This window comes from Sphaerodactylus townsendi, linkage group LG02 (assembly GCF_021028975.2).
Source record: "Sphaerodactylus townsendi isolate TG3544 linkage group LG02, MPM_Stown_v2.3, whole genome shotgun sequence".
Taxonomy (NCBI): domain Eukaryota; kingdom Metazoa; phylum Chordata; class Lepidosauria; order Squamata; family Sphaerodactylidae; genus Sphaerodactylus; species Sphaerodactylus townsendi.
The window spans coordinates 40,053,040-40,069,364 of NC_059426.1; the positions used below are offsets into that span (position 1 = coordinate 40,053,040).

At 43.9% G+C, this 16,325-nt stretch overlaps 1 protein-coding gene across 1 annotated transcript in view; it reads right to left on the reverse strand.

The window, feature by feature from the left end:
• KCNJ3 (potassium inwardly rectifying channel subfamily J member 3) overlaps positions 1 to 503 on the reverse strand; it is a 173,852-nt gene extending 173,349 nt beyond the window's left edge. Inside the window, exon 1 of the mRNA XM_048484050.1 lies at positions 10 to 503. The gene's annotated coding sequence lies outside the window, so the exon portion shown is untranslated. The remainder of the gene's footprint in view (positions 1 to 9) is intronic.
• Between the last annotated feature and the right edge of the window lie 15,822 nt (positions 504 to 16,325).

Here is a 16,325-nt window from a genome sequence, read left to right on the forward strand (position 1 = left end):
CTTCCCTACCCTTCACGGGGAGCCACCGCGTTCCTTCCCCGCAGCGCCCTCAAGTCGGAACCGCCTCGGCTGCCCGGGAAACGCATGGGCGGAGTGGAGCGAGGAGAAAGCAAAAGTGCCCAGAGCCTGGCACCTTCCGCGGGAGGCAGCTGCCTGGTGGCGCCTGGAGGGGTTGCTCGGTGGGTGCCAGCCCGGGGGAGGGGGACGTGTTTGCGCGCGCGCTGCCCTGGCCCCTGGTCCCTAGCCGTGCCTCTCCCAAGGCGGGGGCGCCGGCATCGCTCTTCCACCCCTGTTCGTCTCTCTTGGCGCCTTTGCTGCCTGAGCTCGGAGGCGCTGGGCTAAAGCAGCCGCGTTTCCTCGTCAGGCTCCCCGTGCTGGTCTTTGCCCGCCCCTCCGAGCTCCATTATAAGAATCCGCGTTGCTCAGCCTCTTCGTCTGCACAGAAAATTCAGCTTGGGGAGGGGGATTCCGCCTCATGATAGCGGGAGGTGTCAATTAGCCATGCTGGTTGCGCGCTTGACTGAGGAGAGAATCTGTCTGTGTGTGGGTGCGTGCGCGCGCGGTGTTTGTATGTGTGAGTGAAGGGGGGGGGGGGTAATGTGTGCGGTGATCTGCAGCGCTTTTGGTTCAGCGCCGCCTGCCCTCCCTGTCCCTGTCCACCGCTACCACCTGCCTGATTTTGCACCTCGGCTGCGCGCCTTGTGGAGCTGCAGTGCCAAAGGCGGCGGCGTCCAGGAGCCAAAAAGCCACTGCCGCTGCCCCCACCCCCACCCCCCGCCCTGTGAACAACAAACCCTTCAGCTGTTCGCACACCCACTTTCCTCTTCTTCCAACCCTCGTTCCGAAATAGAGCAACAACTGCTGTCACTGACTGAGGAGGCGAGCGTGCCTGCCCGAGAGCCTCGTGGTGCTCGCCAGGGAGCTGAAGCGTCGAATGTGTGCCCGGAGGGGCATAAAGGAAGAGAAGTGATCTGAGGCAGGCAGAGCCGAGTCGCCAACTGGAGTAATTTGCGTGGGGTGGGGGGGAGCGAACGTCAAATCCCTTTAGAACAGGCTGGGATTCTGCCAGGGTTTTTTCCCTTCTTTATTTTCTTTTCCTTTTTTTGTTTTTTGTAAATTGCCAACAGCAAGCATTGCACCACAAACTACCCTCTCCCATTCCACTAAAGGAGAGAGGAGAAGGCTGCAACATTGTGCCACAACTACTGCAGTATTACTATGACAAGATCAAGACTGGGATGGTTCCTCATCCTAATAAACTGGACTTAACTAAATGAAATCATCCTTTATACCTGATGAATTGGGATCACCTCAGTCATATTGTCTTATGTCAAAAGGTGTCGGTAATAATCTATCCCCTTCCAGGAGAGGATATTTCTGCACTTGGGACTACAATAGTTACATCACTGCAGGTCTACAGGGTAGATTTCTGGGTTACAGTCAACTATGTGCGCATCTGTGTGTGCAGGTATAGATATGGGGTTCTGCACTGCACCCAGTCCCAACAACTACTTGCATTAGCTTTGGCTTACGGCCTTGCAAGCAAAGCAGAATACCCACCCACTCTTCACTCTGTAGCATCAATAGAAATGCACTCTAGTGCACAAGCATGAGAACTTTTACAGTTGGTTTCACACATGATGCTTAAATCAGCCTTTTTAAAAATAATCTCCAGAGGCAAACCATGAATGTTGCTCAGCATTTTCACACATTGTCTTTTCAGTCTCTCTCAGGCTGTTTCACTTAACATACAAAGCCGATTTATCTAATTTAATTTAAATATGAGTACTCCACCTTTCCCCTTGATTCAAGGCAGCTGTCACTCATAAGGAGAAAAGAAAAAAAAGAAGAAAGACATTTATAACACAAATGTTCATACTGGCCCATATAGGATTTACAATTGTATCACAAAGGAAAATAATTATTCTGTCTGTAGAGACAAAACTCTGCATTGTCATGTATGGTGGTTCCATTGTCTTTCTGAATTTTTCTCCTTCATCAAAAAAATTAATAACTGTAACTGCCTCTCCCTACATTATTCCTCTTGACAGCACACAGACAGCCACTCCTTTACGGTTATGTCTCAGTGCTTTGCTTGACTTCATCACCTATTTTTTCACCCTGTCCCATGGTTCTGAAGTAAGAAGGCCCCTTTGCCTTTCTGGTTCCCTTTTATTTTCAGTTTATTTTATACCTCTTTCTACAGTTCTACATTTAATTGAAGACTTCTGAAAAATCCCTAACATTCTTAATCACACAAATTTCCTACAAGAATCTTAGACGTAAAGCGATCCTTTTGATGCAAGGTATCTCTGTGGTATAGTTTAAAACATGCTAGATGAAGCACAGGAAGAATATAGACTTGTAAACCATTACTTGAAACTACTATCACAATACTATAGATAGACAATACTATAGATCACAATACTATAGATAGACAAACATTGTTTTGCATAACATTTCTTTGTGCTTCATTGGAAAGCAATGTGTGATGGACTGCAGAGAAAAGAAGAATCCCTTGGACTAGTTCGCCCAGTGGTGGCCAACCTATGGCACTCCAGATGTTATGGACTGCAATTCCCATCAGCCCCTGCCAATTGGCCACGCTGGCAGGGGCTGATGGGAATTGTAGTCAATGAACATCTGGAGTGTCGTAGGTTCGCCACCATGGGGTTAGCCTGTAGTATTGGGTTTGGCTTTTATTTTCCTAAGGACCATATTTTATGTTTTAGTTTTGGGGTTTTCTATCTGTGAAGGCTGAGTGAGGGTACTGATGTGTATATTCCAAGCCTGGTAGGACCCATTGCTGATCTCCATTACCCAGAGTACCATATAAGCAAACAGAACTAAGTAACAGTACCATTATTAGAAGAATTTACCATCTAAGCTTTCTGAAACTGAACAAACTTATTTAAGCCTGTGCCTGGAAACAAATATTGCTCATTCTCTGCTAAAGATCTTTGTTGTAAATATATATTCTCTTGCTTTATTCATTCCTTCATCCAAGTTATTCATCTGCCATTTCCATCTCCTCTCTCTGTTAATACATTTTTTATTCTGTTTAAGTTATCTCTGCCTCAGCATTATTATTATTTGTGCCTTATATAAAAGGGTTTGCCAAGAAAGGTTTTTAAATAATGGGCTTCCTTCACCTTCTGGGAGTATAACAGGGCTGGGGAAAGTGCTTCGTATCATTGTACATTACTATATTAGAAGTAGCTCAGTCCCTGAGGTGAAAAAGTAGGAAAATCTGACAAGCCTGGTCAGTGAGAGGTTTTCCTGCCTGAATGATGTTGGAAGGGGTGTGTGTGGCAGGGAGGGGGGGAGTCCATAGCACCATGATAAATTGCTTCAGTATCTACATTACTAATTTAAAATTCAGCTCTTACATGCTGCACAGAAAATGAGATGAATGCTCATTTAGTACCTAAACTGAAATAAGCAGATGTTTCACTGATAAGAAAAATATTTATATGCCATGTCTTCAAATACAAAGAACCCAGCTAACTGTTGTTTTATCTACACACTTCAAACAACTGGGTGTGCTAACAGGGACATAGTGATATGTGTGAAATTCCATGCATTATATGAACATAGATGTCACAAGGGCATTTTATGTGGGGATTGCCGCCATATTTTTTCCTACAGCATAATTATTTTACAAAGTTGAAGTTGTAACACTCAAATAAAGTATTTCAAGACTGCAGCAATTTAGGAAAATTCTTTGATTCACTATCGTGTCATTCATGAACTATGTAGTCTTAAAATACACTTCAGTGTTTGAGTGCCTGTTCTTGAAAACAGACTGGAAGTTACATTTTAGAAGATTCTAAATTGGTTGTCTCAGCCAATATAATATAGTGTAGTGGTTAGACTGCTGGACTAAAATCTGGGAGATCAAGTTACATATCCTCACTTTGCCATGGAAGCTCACTGGATGATGGACCAACATATTCTCTCAGCCTAATGCACTTCATGGATTTGTGGTGAGGATAAAATGCTGAAGGAGAAAAACAATGTACATTTTATTGTTGAAGGCTTTCATGGCCGGATTCGACTGGTTCTGGTGGGTTTTCCGGGATGTGTGGCCGTGGTCTGGTGGTTCTTGTTCCTAACGTTTTGCCTGCATCTGTGGCTGGCATCTTCAGAGGACACCGTGTATAACAGACTTTCCGCTGTGATACACCTCTGAAGATGCCAGGCATGGATGCAGGCGAAACGTCAGGAACAAGAACCACCAGACCACGGCCACGCAGCCCAGAAAACCCACCAGAACCAATGTACATTTTCCTTGATTAAATAAACATTTGACTTATGACAGCCCCATAAGATTTTGAAGGAAAGATACATTTAGGCCGTTTCCGCACGGCCACGCTGGGGGGTGCATCGGCATAAACAACGCCGATGCACCCCCCCCGGGACTGTTCACACGGACGGTTCCGGTAGGGGTGGGGAAGACGGTGCAGCCTGCGCAGAGGCTGTGCCATCCCCCAAATGTCTTACCATCCCCTCCGGCATTCCAGCGCATCACGCAGGCCAGGGGGCATGGCCCCCCTGCCCTGTGCAACAGCTCTGGAGGCTGGAGGGGACGGTAAGGCATTCGGGAAAGGGGGGGAATGGCGCCTTCCAGCCGCTGCCATTCGCACGGCAGCAGTTGAAAGACGCTGCTTCCGAAAAACCTTGCTCAGGGAGTGAGGTTCGGAAGCAGCATCTTAGCGCTGCTTGGGGGTTGCGAGGCTGGCTGTGCAAACCCCTCCCCAGGGATGCTGTTTTTAGCGTCCCTGGGGTGCTCTTTACCGCCCGTGCGGAAAGGGCCTTGGAGACAGTTTGCCATTGCCTGTCTTTGCATAGCAATCCTAAATTTCCTTGGTGTTCTTCCATCCAAGTATTAAGCAGGGCTTAACTTGAAAAGATCTTATGAGATAAGGCTAGCCTGGGCTATTGTGATCTTCATATAACAGCTCAGTTGACATCACCAATGCATATTTTTAAAAGAAAGGGCTACATCAGGGGTAGGGAACCTGCGGCTCTCCAGATGTTCAGGAACTACAATTCCCATCAGCCCCTACCAGCATGGCCAATTGGCCATGCTGGTGGGGGCTGATGGGAATTGTAGTTCCTGAACATCTGGAGAGCCGCAGGTTCCCTACCCCTGGGCTACATGAACACAAAAAAATGTTGCATGCATGTGGAGAAAATGTATACAAATGTGCCTATTTTAAGTGCAATACATGGCAGAATAATGTTAGGATTATACATCAATTCCTTCTAAAACAGAATTTTGTTTTGGGTTCTGTCAAACTGGAATGTATACAGAACCATTAGATCTGTTGTAGTACATCCAGAAAGTATATTATATAGTGCCAGGATAACAATTTACCGTATATACTTGTGTATAAGTCGACCCACATATAAGTCGAGGCACCTAATTTTACCACAAAAAACTGGGAAACTTATTGACTCGTGTATAAGTCTAGGGTGGGAAATGCAGCAGCTACTGGTAAATTTCAAAAATAAAAATAGATACCAATAAAAATGTTTTTAAATATTTATTTCAAAGAAAAACAGTATGGTATCAACAATAACTTTAAAAGTTCTGAAGTGGAATATATAACTCTCACAGACAGTATCTCTTCAGAGTTTCATAGGGAAGATGCTCAACAAGATCCCCCTTTTAAAAAGTCCCTACAGGTTCTCCTTCAACATGGATAGCTTATCATTACACAGTGAAGATGCTTGCGTGGCAAGTCTTTTTTGCAGGTCTGCAAGCTCAGCTGGACAGAAGTCCCACCTGCTTTCCAAAAACACTGGGTGGGGGCCGAGAAAGGTGCTGGCAGTGACTGCACCCCAGGACACCCTGTGTGTGGGGTGGATTCTTGCTACCATGGGCTCCAATGGTGCGGATTTCCCAATGAGTATGGCTCCCTAGCATTCATGGAGCTTCCTGGCCTGAACAAAAATTCCGTAACATTTAATATTTAATATTCACACCTATTCACTGAATATTCACTGTGAATGAAGCTACTGGCCACCTGTAGTGCAGTGAAGCAACAGCCCAAGGCTTACCTGGGAGCTGCCTTTGTGTCCACATAGCAGGGAGCAGGTGCAGAAAAACACCCTCAGCTCCCAACCTTTTTTGCTCGCCACCCGTTCACTTGCATATAAGTCAAGGGATTTTTTCAGCACAAAACATGTGCTGAAAAAGTAGACTTATACATGAGTATATAAGGTATATCATAATGTATACATAATAACAGTTGCTATCCCCCAGCAAGTTTCCATGGTAGGGATGTCAACCTGGGTCTCTCAAATTCTTATAACCATACCACAATCCTGGTGCTTGTGTAAAAATTAAAAAAAGTCAAAATGCACGCTAACCCAGAACCATTGGCTTTTGATATAGTATTGAGACTAGATGTAGAGCCACTGTGAGTAAGATGCATGTATGAAAAACATTTATAAAGGATTTGTAATTCTGCAGTTTAGGAAAAGAAAAAACAGAGACTTTGTCACCCATTTGCTCTAAGCTGATGGGACAGATAAAGTAAGGTCCTATTGGCTTGCTTACACCCATTTCGCTTCCTTTTATTAATTGTCTTGATTTTTTGTTGGCAATTTTGTTTGCTTTAAAAGAAATAAAATAAATAATGACGCATTATCCCACATTTTTACCTTGCAATGAAACATATGTCCTTATTTTCCTTTATGTGCAATTGGAAATAAACTGGGAAGGTAGCTTTGTGATAGATTTGATTGATTTGATTGATTTGATTTATTGTATTTATAAACCGCCCTCCCCCGAAGGGCTCAGGGTGGTGAACAGAACAAACAAATAGAGCACAAATAAAATCAAAGTTAAATATAGCTCAATATGCTAAAATTAACCCCATTAAAATGCTGCATCCTAATATCAAAATTAACGATGGCGACCTACTAGCAATCCCCTAAAAAGAAAAAGGGGAGGAGAGGGAGGGGGGAATGGCAGGGTCCACAGATGTTATAAGAGAGGAGAGGGGAGGGGGGGGCATCAGCGGCCGGACCCCCCAAAGGCCCGGTGGAACAGCTCCGTCTTGCAGGCCCTGCGAAATTCTTTAAGATCCCGCAGGGCCCGCGTAGCTGGAGGTAGAGCGTTCCACCAGGCAGGGGCCAGAGCTGTAAAAGCTCTGGCCCGAGTGGAGGTCAGCCGCATCATTGAGGGGCTAAGGATCACCAGCAAATTTGCTGAGTGCAGAGGCCAATTTGGGACATATGGGGCAAGACGGTCCCGTAGGTACGGAGGTCCCAGGCCGCGCAAGGCCTTAAAGGTCAAAACCAACAGCTTGAAAACGATTCGGAATTCAATCGGTAACCAGTGCAGGCGGCACAGCACAGGTAAGATATGGTCTCTGGCGGCACCTCCTGTGAGCAAATGTGCCGCTGCATTCTGGACCAATTTTAATTTCCGAATCAGACGCAAGGGGAGGCCTGCGTAGAGCGAGGCCTCCCCTGCGTAGAGCGATTGATAATCATTCAGGGGGGAACTCAAGATTTCCTTTTAAAAAAACAATCTAGTCAACACACATTTCCATTTAAGACTGTTTTATTCAAGATCAAAGCTGGTAAATTGGTTTCTGTACAGAAGATTCTTAGAAATGCATCAGTTGGCCTGACTGTTGTCATAATGACTATAGCAATGTCATTTTGGAAGGAGGTTTTTGGCATACACAGCTAAGGCAGCTACTTGCTCTGATTTACTGGGTTCTGCCATTGATATGCTTTGAGCTGATTAACAGGCTCATGACCAGGAACAATTATGACACTGACAGGTATGACGCTTTCAATAAAAGACTGCTTTTCAGTGAAACTGAGACAAGCATTATTCACGACGGCAGAAACATCTATTGGCTCAAGCTTTTTAAACTGTGATTCTGTATGCCAGGGAAGGTATCTGTATCTATTCATCTGTAACTGTGATTCCTAAATATGACCAACAAGCTGTATTGTCAAAAACGAAGTATCCTTGAGACAAGATAACCGAAGGGTTACAAAAGCATCTGTTTGCATTGAATTAGCAGCAATCTCCCACCCCCCCACCCCAAGGAATTGTGAACTTGATCTTATAAGGATAGGTCCATGAATGGCAGTTGGCATGATGAATAAATGGAACATCCATGTTCAGAGGCAGTAAAGCTATAAATATCATAGCTAGGTGGCAACAATAGGAAGACATGGTCTCTGTGCCCAGGCTGCAGATCTTCCAGGCAGAATGGCTGTTGTGGGTTTTCTGGGCTGTATGGTTGGGGTCTTCTAGACTTGATTTGCCATTTGTTAAACAAAATGCTGCAATAGATGAACCATTAGTGTGATCCACCAGCAGCTGGTCTTGTGTTCTTTTACTGTTATACAGAATTCAAGCCTTTAGTGTGTCTGTTCTTTACCTATTCTTCATTTAGATTCAGAAATTAAGATTCAAATATTGGACACTAGTATTAATTTTTATGGAGTGCAGTATATTTAAAAGTCATACAAATCCATTGAGAGGCATATTTTTAAAAGAAAGCTCAAGATTTTATTTCAGCTTATACAGTTAAGTTGCTGTTTTCACATTAGCTGTAAAATATTCTTGCCAAGAAAGCAAAATTCAGAAGCTCCACCCAAAGCTCTGCACCGCCCAGAACCCTCCGGGGATGGGGCGGTATAAAAGCCTAATTAATTAATTAATTAATTAATTAATTATTAATAAAACAAACAAACAAACTCAGGAGAAATGTTTATTCTGGTTTTGTAGAGTCAGTTTAAATAGTTTTACAGGCATTTACTATACAGAACTGGGCTGTAAGAAGGATCTTCTTGTACGCTGTTTATAAAGCCAATTCACCAGATTTCATTAGTGATTCTTCAGGTATGCTGCCTTAAAGCAGCTTTTCAATTAGGAGATGCCATGTAGCTCTTCCAGCTCTATTTAAAAAAAGGAATGAAAACCATGCAATCAGTTTCAAATAGGCCCCAGGAACTGGTGTAATGAAGTCTAAAACACTCCTATACAGCACCCAATTTAGAAGTTTGATTTGTAGAACGCATGAGGAGGTCTAGCCATTCAGTCCTTTCTCTCACTTACTATGTACTCTAATGCTGTGGTTCTTATTCTCAGAGTCCAACCATGCTATAATTATCCTTTGCCTTGGTAACTTCCTAATTGAGGCATAATGTAGATTAAGTGGTCTGACTCCTGATAGATTATAAGTAGGTTTCAAATTCTTGTGGTCATTGGAGAATATTTTATTTATTTAACACATTTCTGTGATGCCTTGTGACCCAACAAGGGTCCCCAAGACAGCCAACTTTAAAGCATTTCAACATTAAAACAGAATTTAAGTATATGAGAAACAAACAATTAAATACAAATTTAAAATAATACAATCACAGAGAACAACACAATAAGGAAAGAGGGCCAAATACTGGGGGTATGCCAAACAAAACAAAAAAGTCTTCACCTGGGCCCTTTCCGCCGTTTGCACGGCAGTGGTTGGAAAATGCTGCTTCTGAAAAACCTCGCTCAGGGAACGCGGTTCGAAAGAAGCATCTTTATGCTGCTGGGGAGGAGTGAGGGCGGTGCTGCTGCGATGCAGCAGCGCCTCCCATGTGAAAAGCTCCCTAGGGATGGCATTTTTGCCATCCCTAGGATGCTGTTTATGGCCCGTGCGGAAAGGGCCTGAGCTAGGTTTTTCGGAAGCAGCATCTTCCAACCACTGCCGCGCGAACGGCAGCGGCTGGAAGGTGCAATTTCCCCCCTTTCCCGAATGCCTTACCATCCCCTCCGGCCTTCCAGTGGATCGAACAGGCCAGGGGAGACGCCCCCTTGCCCTGCAACTCCAAAGCTGTCACGCAGGGCAGGGGGGCATGTCCCCTGGTCTGTGCGATGCACCAGAAGGCTGGAGGGGACGGTAAGGCATTTGAGGGACGGCGCAGCCTCTGCACAGGCTGTGCCATCATCCCCACCCCTACCGGGACCGTCCGTGCAAACAGTCCCAGGGGGGTGCGTCGGCATCCTTTATGCCGATGCACCCCCGCAGCGTGGCCATGTGGAAACGGCCCTGGTTTTGGAAGATGATGTGAGATGGAGACAGATCAATCTTCCTTGGGAGGGAGTTTCAGAGTTAAGTGCCATGACGGAGAAGGCTCCTTCTTGGGTTGCCACCTATCTAAACTCAGAGGGGGGTGGGGACACACATGAAACAGGGGCCCTGAAGATAATTTGAGATGACAGGTAGCTTTATATGGGAGACAGTTGTCCTTAAAATATGCTGGCTCCAAGCCATATAGAGTTTTAAAAGTCAATGCCAGCACATTGAACTGAGTGAAGAAGAAGAGGCTGAGGCGGAAAAGGAGGAGTTTGGGTTTATACTTTTGCTCCTGTAAGGAGACTTAAGGCAGCTTACAAACTCCTTTCCCTTCCTTTCCCTACAGCAGATACCTTGTGAGGTAGGTGGGGCTGAGAGAGTTCTGAAGAACCGTGACTACTCCAAGGTCACCCAGCTGAAATGTAGGGAAACAAATCTGATTCACCAAATAAGAGTCTGCCACTCATATGGAAAAGAGGGAAATCAAACCTGGTTCTCTAGATCACAATCTACCTTCTCTTAACACCTCACCATGCAAATTGAGAGACAGGGTCAATGGGCCAAGTTTGGACGGATATAGCCTTTATGAGCCACTTTATTCAATATTCTAGCCACAGCAGTTTTCACCAGTTGTAGCTTTCAAACTGTCTTTAAGGGCCATCACACGTACAGCTCATTGCAGTAATGTAATCTAAATGTTATCAGGGTATTCACTACAGTGGAACGATCTTTCCGGAGCTCACCAGCCATTTGTATTTATATGTAATTGATGCTCAAATGTATTGTACTTCAGCAAAACTATCGTATGATATGCCTTTTAATCATTCCTTGGGAAAAGTATGCACCAATCGAAAGCTCTGATTACATTTCGTTGTTGCTGCTGTTGTTGTTTCATTTTATTTATCAGTTGGTGATCCATCCGAAACTATCAGAAATTACTTGTTCACTGAGGTCCAGGCTGTCATCAGTGGTGTTACAAGAATTGATTTTATTTCAGAAGGTATATTAGATTTGGCATGTACAAACTAGTGCTTTAATTATTGATATCCTCTTATCTATTCTCTCTTCTTTCTACGGATCATTAGCCAAACATCAACTAAATAAAGACAGGGGAAATTCAACTCCTCATATATCTACTGACTAAAATTAACAGTTATTGAAATAGACTATTAGGTACAGAAAAAAAATCACAATTGCCTATCCAAAAATACCTGCTTATAGTCAAGATTCAGTGGAAAAACATAGCCCAGCTGAGGTAACAAAATCTGCTTTATTTTTACTCTGTTTTCTTTGGCGAGGGGAATGTTGTTGGGGAAAGCCTTTAGGTGAAGTAATGTTTTATTTTGGGAATTTTTTGTGCAGTTGCTGTTCTTTTTAAATTGCTGTTTTGCTTTATGGCTTATCCAGTTTTATTATTATGTAAACGTTAATTTTTATTTATTATAAACTACACTTGGTACATTTTAAGTAGAAGAAGGGGGTTTAAATGTTATAAAAATGGTAATGTAATTGATACTTTTCACAGTTTAAACATCAAATCAGATATGGAAACACAGCTACAATGTCAAATCTGGCCTTTTTCTTCAAACACATGAAACCCAGATACTATAAGATATGTCGGATCCACGTGAAAAACATTTTGAACGGAAGAATCTGTGATTAAAATATGCACTCACATTTCATCAGTGATGTGATGCATATGTAATTGGTACTCAGGTACCTGTGCAAAGGAACAATGTATTTCGTGAAAAGTTTCACAAGTTTCAATGAAGAAATTGGTATATTTAGCACTGGATTATTCATAACCATGTCAAGCCATTGATTACTGATGAGGCAAATCTTTACATTATCACCAGAGTAAATTACATTGGGGGAAACAGGCAGAATGCCAGGGTAGGCAGAACACTCTCAGTCAGAGGTGGGATCCAGCAGGTTCTCACAGGTTCCCGAGAGTAGGTTACTAATTATTTGTGTGTGCCGAGAGGGGGTTTAAACATTGGTGATTTTGCCACGTGATTTTTGTCTTAGTTATACCCCTCCTCCGCTCCTCAGCAGTAGCACGCAGAACTTGAAGCAGTCTAGCAGGAGGTGCACCGGTGTGCGTGGCAGCCTGCGCCTGCGTGCATTCGTTTCCACCCAAGGACCGGCGCAGTGGCTGCGTCCTTGCCTCAGCCCCGCCCAGCAATGCCCCATGCCCCCGTCATGCCCCGCCCAGCCCCATTGGTGCTACGCTACTGTTTGAATCCCACCACCATGGGAACCTGTTACTAAAATTTTTGGATCCCACCACTGCTCTCAGTGAATAACACAATAGTGTTATAATACCCATATTTTGTGGCCACGGTAATTAATATAAGTGGTTATTATGCCATGCATTTAATGCTTTTGATATTTTTTGTGTAACGCTGCAATTATCTTAATGTTAATTTTTACATCAACATTTTATGCATTACAAGCTGGTTGTTCTTGGCTTAAATGCAATTTGTCAGCTGCAGTTCATTATAAAGGGCTAGTCGGCATCTCAAACTTCCCAATGTTTCATGGATAGGAATACCGGTACTGTATATGATTATTTTTAGGATGGTTAATAGTCCAGAAAGACACGCCTGAGAAGACAAGTTCTTGTAATCAAACTTGCCTAGATTCAAAGAACAGAGTATTTTCCCTTGATCTACAAACAAACTCACACTTCATTACATAAACATATTTCCCTTTTAAACATGAAAAGGCATATATAATTTAAAAAAAAGATTACATCAGTACAGGGTTTTCAAAAGCTGCATGACTCCAGACCAATAAGGCTAAATTGTGGGTTAAAAATAGGCAGTTCTCAAAAATAACTGGTGATTGTCCCAAATGACTACTTGGTGGGCTACAGTGAATCTTGTCATCCAATGTAGTAGTTCCTAACATTTGCCATTTTACAGTGTTGCAACCAATACTGAGCCTGAAAAAAGCTCATTGCATTCACCCTGGCTCATTCCGCACATGCAGAATAATGCACTTTCAAACTGCTTTCAGTGCTCTTTGAAGCTGTGCGGAATAGCAGAATCCACTTGCAAACAGTTGTGAAAGTGGATTGAAAACACATTATTTTGCGTGTGCAGAAGGGGCCCCTGTTTCCTTCCCTTTAAACTACTCTTCCGTTTCTGTGGGCCAGGCTCACCATTTGTAGTTGTCTTCTCATTCAGTAGAACCTACCCGGTTAGGACTCATCTGCTCACTTGTTTGCACAAAACATAGTAGGCAAAAGAGGTTCTTTGCTCATCTTGGTGGTGGGTTCCCTCTAGACTTCATGAGTTATGAGAATGTGTGAATCTGAGGAGAGAAGTTATCCTGCATGTTTGCATGTTTGAACTGGTCCAAGGACATTTCCAGTTTTGCCCCTCTAATAAAAGGAACCAGACATGCATACATTCCATATTGAGATAAAAAAGACCTCTTTTACATCATGTAGGTATATATTCATACTTCTTTTCTAGCACAATGCACATATATTATTGTTTTTATTATGATTTGGGGAATGGTAATGGAAAAGTGCACATGGGCCTAGAGGATGCAGGCTTAAGTATAATTAGGTGCATTTTTCAGGTTTGGGGGAAAAGCTATTTTTACAGTCTCTTTTTGACAAACTTGTTAAGCTGTTCAGTAACAATTGGCATATATTAACTTTTCTGCTTGAAGACTGCATTACTGTTAAGAACATAAGAAGACCCCTGCAAGATCAGCCCAGTGGTTCACCTAGACCAGAGGTAGGGAACCTGTGGCTCTCCAGATGTTCAGGAACTACAATTCCCATCAGCCCCTACCAGCATGGCCAATTGGCCATGCTGACAGAGGCTGATGGGAATTGTAGTTCCTGAACATCTGGAGAGCAGCAGGTTCCCTACCCCTGACCTAGACCAATATCTTGTCTCACCCAGTAACTAACCAGTTACCCCCAGGGAGCCAACTACAAGCCATAGAGGTCAGGCTTGCCCCCAGTGTTGTCTCCTAGCACTGGTATTCAGAAGTATTCCGCCTCTGACTGTGTAGGTTGTAGGTTTCCTTTAGTCATCATGACTAATAGTTACCAATAGCCCTCTTCACACAGTGAGACTTGAATACTTCAGGACTTTCAGTGTGAATTACATTGAAAATATACATTAAGTGTTGCTGATGAAGAGTTCTTGAACTGGAAAGGTTTTATTCTCCAAGGCTAATAGAAATTGATTTAATAAAAGACATTCTCCTATCCACTGTGTATATTTTAGTAATTTAGGCCACTATTAACTCTATGAAACTGTAAACATGGGAATAAATGAAATGGGCTTTGTCTGATTTAACAAAGTTTATTGTATGGTGATAATCTACTTGCCTTTTCAAATGCCGGGAGGAGGGACAAGAAAGAGCAAGGCATGCCTTACTCTTCTTTGGCCAAAAGCACAGCTCCTTGTAGGTTCCCAGAGGATGGGGCTTAGAGAGAGCCCATGACAGGCAGCCCATTGGTCCTGGGTCCTGCTGGATAGGAAGATGCGGCTCTGAGGGCAATGAGACCACAGGAGTATGTGGATGCCTCTGCTTCAGGGAAACCTTTTAATAGCAGACATGGGAAGAGCTGAGGAAGAAGATGAAATTCATTTCTCAGGAATGTGTGAGAAGGGCCAAACTGTGACAAGGGAAAGGAAGCCACTCTCCCTGTCACATAACTGAGGCTATTCTGAGGGGGCTGCTGAAGACAAGGGAAATGTTGCAGGGTGCCCTAGCCCTGGGTCCCACCCCAGAGCCCCCACTGTTCAACAGAAAATCATCCAAATAAGAGAGGGAAGTTTACCTTGGCGAGCAGTGGGATACAGTGTAGTACAGCAGTGTGGGGAAGCAGTAAGTGAGGAGGAAGAGGAACAGGTTATTTAGATATTTGGTCCAGCACAAGAAACAGCTGGAGTGATCTTCAGAAATAATCTATTTTGTGTTATGACTAAGAAAATAATCAAATGATGCATTATCTACCCTCAGAAGTCCCTTGTTATTACTAGTACTGAATGTAAATGTTGCTTTCTGCGATGTATTTTTACTTTATAATATTCAGGTTTTTTTAATGTCCTTTCAGAGACAGGCATAGAAATTGATAATGCTGAAGTGTATAAATAGAAAAGGACTTTGCATGTACACCATTTCTGGTGTGGCAAGAAAGGCAAATAAATAATTTGGATTGCTTCATCCATAGAAACTTGGATTTACTGATTTCATGTTCTCTTTTTGAACACAGCATGTGTTTATAGATCATCTCTATTTGCCATGGCTGTGGACAGCACCCAGGACATGGATTCAGGGAGGAAATGAACCATCATGAATGTTGACAATTATCCTGGAGGACACAGTAGCCAAGAGCTCTTTGAATGGAAGATTTCTAATTATAATTGTTTCAAGTGGATCACATGAAGTAAAATATACAGCAAAACCAGTTACATGAAAAGGATAGCATCAATACTTAAACATGAACACATGAAATAGTCTCTTGTAATTCTCTTTTGTTTTTCTGTCATCCATTTTCCTCTTTTATGTTGTCTGGGTTTTTCACCAACTATTAGTTCTGCAGTCTTCTAAGCCCATTGAAGTAAATGAATTTATAAGGATGTAACTCTGCATAGGACTGCACTATTACAATCCAATCCAAAAGGCCAGTGGTAGAGAAGCAGGTGGGGCAGTGCTGTGGCAGCAACCTGTAGTAATGCACTGCTGACCCAGCAGCACCGTGGTAGAACGTTGGGACGCCAACGGACCTACGGCCTTCTGGTCGCACAGCACCCCCACTCCTCATCCCCCTATGAGTCACGGGTCATGAACTGTCTGGCTCAGTCACCGGGCGCAGGGACAATGGTCTTGCCCCCAGGTGAGGATTAGGCTCAGACGCTTACACTCCTCTCCGCACGTAGCCAGGTGAGATCATGCATCACATGATGATCTCCCGACCTCCCGCCTCCCGCTCTCCCGGAACTCCCCCCCACCTCCCTCCTACCCTCCCCCGATACAACAACAGCAAAAGGTGCCAGGAACCAGCACGCGGGAGACTCGCTAGGAACACGGACCTCCGGGCTCCCGCTGCTGGCGATCTCCACCAGATGTTATCTCCGAGCCTCGTCTCGTTCTTACGCTGTCCGGGTGGGTCGACTACAAGCGGGTGCCGAAACCCGGGAATCCTCGAACCTCCACCCTGCTCACCGTCGCCTGGGAAGATACCGGAAG